The sequence below is a fragment of the Medicago sativa genome, chromosome 2, assembly GCF_051527215.1.
Source record: "Medicago sativa cultivar Bolivia chromosome 2, Bolivia_mono, whole genome shotgun sequence".
NCBI classification, from domain to species: Eukaryota; Viridiplantae; Streptophyta; class Magnoliopsida; order Fabales; family Fabaceae; genus Medicago; species Medicago sativa.
Window position 1 is genome coordinate 39,409,473 of NC_140750.1, and position 6,000 is coordinate 39,415,472.

Here is a 6,000-nt window from a genome sequence, read left to right on the forward strand (position 1 = left end):
TATAGCTTTAAGTCGGACAACTAGGTGCTTGTTTCCCTAATTACTAACCAGTTAATTCCTAGCTTCGGTAATGCACAACACGACCCAATGGGTTCTAGCCATTGGGTACCTATGTGTTCGGTCAACAATTCCTATGGTATCTTTGGCTAATTAATAATCACTTACTTCCTAGACAAATAGTTATCAGTAAAGGGATATAAATATCAGGATACAAGCATCTGGTTAGTGATAGCAATATTAAAAAATATTTGTTGAAGTGTATTAAAAAATGCCAATTGGATATGCTAATATTTGTTCAAGTGTGCAGGACCATAGACAAAAATTTAAACGTCTTTATATCAAGCATAGGTTCTGGAAGAACAAATGAGAGCAATGGAGTTATCAAAAAGGATGCTTGTGTTGCAAGAAAGAGCATATGAAGAGAAGAGGTTCTGAAGATCACCAGAAGCTGTCTACTAGAAGCTGACGTCATCAGAAGCTGAAGATCATCATAAGCTGAAGACTAGAAGCTGAAGTTAGTTAAATGTTATTTTGAATGCACATCATTGCAGAAGGAATAGAAGCCTGGAGCAACAGTTATTTCAGAGGAATTAGAAGGCATTTGATGCTTATCCATTGGAAAGCGCAGGAAAAGGAAATATTGTTGGAGTAAGCCCTAATATCCAATCAAAATTGATTGGATTTGGCTTTGTATCATGATATTGATATAAATATATATTGTGAATATATATAATAATAAGGCATTTCTTTATTGATTTTGTTATGTTTCAAAATAATAAAGTCCCTAGAATAGATAGTTCATGTAATGGAATATTAAGTGTGACTTAATCATGAGATTACATTACGTAAAGAACGCTATTCTTAAACATATCCATAGTCAAGCTTTAATATGAATTGGGATAATAATAAAGCATAAAGACTATTATGTATGTACTGGATTGACCCACCGTGAGAATACTACATAGTATGTTATGAAAATGTCATAAGATATTCTCACAATGATAATAATGTATATCGCTCTTAGACCTGAAACCACTATGATCCCTAGATGTGGACTCAAGTGCTTTGTTGCCATTCTAATGTTGTATGTAAAAGGATAACCATAACGTTGGTTGATGGGTACTTGATGAATCATGCTGAGGGACATGAGTGTCCTAGATGGGATTTGTCCCTCCTCATAAACAGGAGATATATCTTTAGGCCTCTTGATGAAATATGACTGTAAAACTGCATGGCCATGCCGAACTAAGTCAATATAAGATATTGGACTTATTCGTTATTCAGTATATTTTGGAATCAAGAAATATAAATATTGATCTATACAAGGGTGACAAAATATCTATGCCTTGGGATCAATAAAGATATCGAGACAAAGGAGTAAGTGTACACATGAGTATTATCATGGAAAGGTTTCGTCAGATCACTTGACATTCTTGTCACTTGGGTAGCAATGATGTGTTGCTAGATACCGCTCATTGTTTATAATATTAAATATTAGATTTAATTTTATTGCCAACGTGACTAGAACCTATAGGGTCACACACAAAGAACAGTCAAAAGAGAAATATATAAGTATGACTTATATAAGGGGTGCGTTTAGTAAATAACGCTAATTAGTTAGCAAAATTACTAAACTCGTTGTTGGGCTTACTGAAGCCCAATAGTGACTTATGACTTGCAGAGCACACTAGAAGTTCTATAAATAGAACTCTGGTGCTGAAGTTTTTGGTTACACGTTTTGAAGCAACCCCTTTCTTCTATGCACTTCCAATTCATTGGCTAGCACCGAGTTTTGGAGAAGCACTGTTCGTGTGGACTTGCTAGAGGCTTTGCTGCTTGCTGCTTGCTTGGCTGTGATCAAGATTCCTGTTTCCAGTTCTAGCTTTCAGATTCCACAGTTCAAGGTAACAATCGAATCACTGATTCATGTTTGAATTTCGTAATGATCCAAGGAATGAAAATCGAAAATTTTCCACTGCTTCTACTCCATTCTTCTATTCGATTTTCCTTCAAATAGTACAATTGTACAACCACTACCTCCACTACTCCACTCCTCATGTCTGCAATAGTACATGACAACAACTATGACTACGCTGGTATTTCTCTATACAAGGATTTGAAATTGTTCCCTCCTAGAACAATAACCAAATCAAGCTTCAACAACGACTCTTTTGTGATGTGCTGGCAATTTCGAACGTATCTTTCACACCTCTATATAAAGGGAGTGAAGACCTGAAGATTGGCAAGACTCTTACAACAATTTTAAGTGCCAAACCTCTTCTGAAATTGTTTCACATCAAGTTCACTTAGAATTTCTTATCAACTTTCATATCTTAGAAATTCTAGAGTCTTAAGAGTCTGTATCTGATTTATATTTGTGAACACCACTGATTGTATATCAAGTGTTCAACCTCAAACACTTTTCTTTGTAATTCTGTTTGATTAGAAGTCTCTTGCAGTTGTGCTTGAGCATAGGAAGTCTCTTGCGTTTGTGCTTTAGCATAGGAAACCTCTAGCAGTTGTGCTTGAGTAGTTTGAAGTCTCTTGCTTTGGTGCTTGAGCAATTGTAATAAGATATTGATTTTAGTGAACTCTCCTTGGAAGTTCAAGGAGGAGTGGACTACTTCCGAATTGTGGAAGGAACCATTATAATTGTTTTGTGTCTCTCTTCTTTCTTTCTCTCTTTACCGCTGCACTTAGACACTGAACATTGCATCAGAACTGAACTCTATCAGCTTCTGATCAGTGAATTCAGTTTTAAGAGAAGAAAAAGAAAACACAATTCAACCCCCTTCTTGTGTTTTTATCACCTTCAATTTGTATCAGGAGCCTTCGTCTGTTGTCCTAACACTTAATAGTGTATCAGATAAAGATCTGAGAAAAACATGGCATCTGGTGATAGCTCAAGTTCTGGTCAGAATAATAATGATGTTCATTATGACTATGGTACGTCTGATGATAAAAAATCTGACTCCAGCAAAGCTCCAAGGTTTAATGGAAATCCTGAAGAATTTTTCTGGTGGAAAACCAATATGTATAGTCACATCATGGGTTTAGATGATGAACTTCGGGATATTTTTGAAGATGGTGTTGGTGACTTAGCCCTTGATGAAGAAGGAGCTGCTATTGATAAAAAGAAGCATACTCCTGCTCAGAAGAAGCTTTACAAGAAACATCACAAGATCAGAGGAATTCTTGTTGCTTCTATACCTCGCAGAGAGTATATGAAGATGAGTGACAAAGAGTCTGAAGAAGAGTCACATGATGGAGATTCTGATGAAGATTCTGCTGTTGTTGAGAAGATGGCAATGCTTTCAAACAAACTTCAGTATTTAGCTAAGAAGAACAAGAAGTTCTTGAGCAGAAGCAGTGGTTATATAGGTTCCAAGAAAGAAGATCATAAAAGTTGCTTCAACTGTAAGAAGCCTGGACACTTCATTGCTGACTGTCCTGATCTTCAGAAGGAGAAATCAAAGGAGAAGTCCAAGAAACCTACTTTCAAGTCCAACAAGTATTGAAGACAGATTAAGTAGAGTTTAATGGCCACCTGGGAAGATTTAGATAGTGAATATGGGTCTGATAAGGATGATGCTAGAAATGAAGCCAATGTAGGTGTTAGGTTAGTAGCTACAGTGACTTCAGAAGCTGAACTAGAATCAGACTCTTAGGATGAAAATGAGGTATATTCTAAAATTCCCAGAGAAGAACTTATTGATTCACTTAAAGAGCTTCTTACACACTTTGAACACAAAACCAGTGAGTTGAATGATTTAAAAGAAAAATATGTTGATTTAATGAAACAACAAGAATTAACTCTATTGGATCTGAAAGAATTTAAGGAAGGACTTAGAGGTTTTGACTTCATTTGTACAACTTATGAAGACAAACTCAAGTTTCTTTGGCCGAAGCTTCAAGAAAAGTGTGAAGGAAAACCTTTAAGCAAGCATGAAATTGCTCTTGAAGATTTCATTATATCTGGCATTGACAGAAGCAAAGTAGCTTCTATGATTTATAGCATTTACAAGAACAATGGTAAAAGGATTGGATTTTCAGAAGGGAAACCTAATGGAATCAGTCTTAAAGCTTGTTGTGAATGCATTAAGGAAGGATTGAAAACTTACTTTGTCCCTGAAGGTGTTAAGTCTGATGTTGTTGTCCATTCTGAACCTGAAACTTCTAGCTCTAAGGCTGAGATTGTTCCAAAGTTAAAGAACTCTAAGTCTAAGGTAATGACCAACTCTGATTCTAAGACTCCAAAGATTAAGATTATGAAGAGATCATAACCTATACCTCAGAGTCTGAAGAACTCAGAATCTGGTGTCTTAAAGCTTAAGTTTCAGAGGAGGAAAACAGTTGTTGCTTCTTGGGAACCAAAACCAAAAGGTGGTAAACCTAAGGTATTGAGTAAACAGAAGCCACTACACTTCCAGCACAAGGCACAAAAGAAGAAGAGTAAAACCTTCAGTACTAACTCTAAAGGACCCATAAAGATATGGGTACCTAAATCTGAAATTTTTGATATTGCAGATATGCCTAAGAGTAAAAGAGGATCACAAGTCATGGTACCTGGACAGTGGTTGCTCGCGACACATGACAAGAGAAAGGTCTATGTTCCTAACCCTTACAATGAAAGAGGGAGGAACTATGGGATTTTAAGGCAATCAAACTGGCAAGATCATTGGTACATGAACTATTGGTAACTCTTCTATCTCTATTAATAATGTGTGGTTGGTAGATGATCTTAGACATAACCTACTTAGCATTAGTCAATTTTGTGAAAGTGGTTATGATGTGATGTTTGATAAGACCAACTGCATAATAATCAACAAGAATGATAAATCCATAATATTTAAGGGAAAGAGGAAGAATAATGTCTATAAAATTAATTTCTCTAAACTGGTTGATCAGAAGGTAGTTTGCATTCTATCAGTGAATGATAAGAAATGGGTATGGCACAAAAGGTTAGGACATGCTAACTGGAGATTAATCTCTAAACTTAGTAAGTTACAACTGGTCAGAGGCTTATCAAACATTGACTATCATTCAAATGCACTTTGTGGTGCATGCTAGAAAGGAAAGATTGTTAAATCATCTTTTAAAACAAAAGACATTGTTTCAACCTGCAGACCCTTAGAACTACTCCATATTGATTTATTTGGAACAGTCAGCACTGCATCTATTTATGGAAGTAGATATGGATTAGTCATTGTTGATGATTATAGTAGATGGACTTGGGTTAAATTCCTTAGAACTAAAGATGACGCATGTGATGTGTTTAGTAACTTCTGCACTCAAATACAGTCTGAAAAAGAAATGAAAGTTTTAAAAGTCAGAAGTGATCATGGTGGAGAATTTGAAAATGAGCCATTTGAAACTTTTTGTGAAAAATATAGCATATTGTCCATAAATTATCTTCTCCTAGAACTCCACAGCAAAATGGAGTTGTAGAGAGAAAGAATAGATCTTTACAAGAAATGTCTAGTGTTAGAACAAAAATGTGTTTAACATTACCCTTTGAGAGTTTTGATGATAACAAGGTATTAAAAATTGTCAATTTGATATGCTAATATTTGTTCAAGTGTATAGGACCATGGAAAAAAAATTTATATCTTAAATAGGTTCTGGAAGAACAAAAGAGAGCTATGGATTCAACAAAAAGGAAGCTTGAAGCATCTGAAGAGAAGTGCTCCTAAATTTTAGTGCTCCTGAAGTGATGATGTCATCAGAAGCAAGTTTATCAGAAGCAAGACCACCAGAAGCTGAAGTTCATCAGGAGATGCAAGACTTAAAGCTTCAAAGGCAGTTCAATGGATTTAATCTCGCCTAAGCATTGCCGAAGACCAGAAGAGTGAAGCAACAACTATTTTGAAAGGATTTGAAGGCATTGGATGCTTGTTCTTTGAAGAGCATTGACAAAGTACAATTGTACGAAGTGTACAACCACTACCTCCACTACTTTGTTTTTGTCTCTGCTACAGGACAAGAAAAACAGCTTTTCCT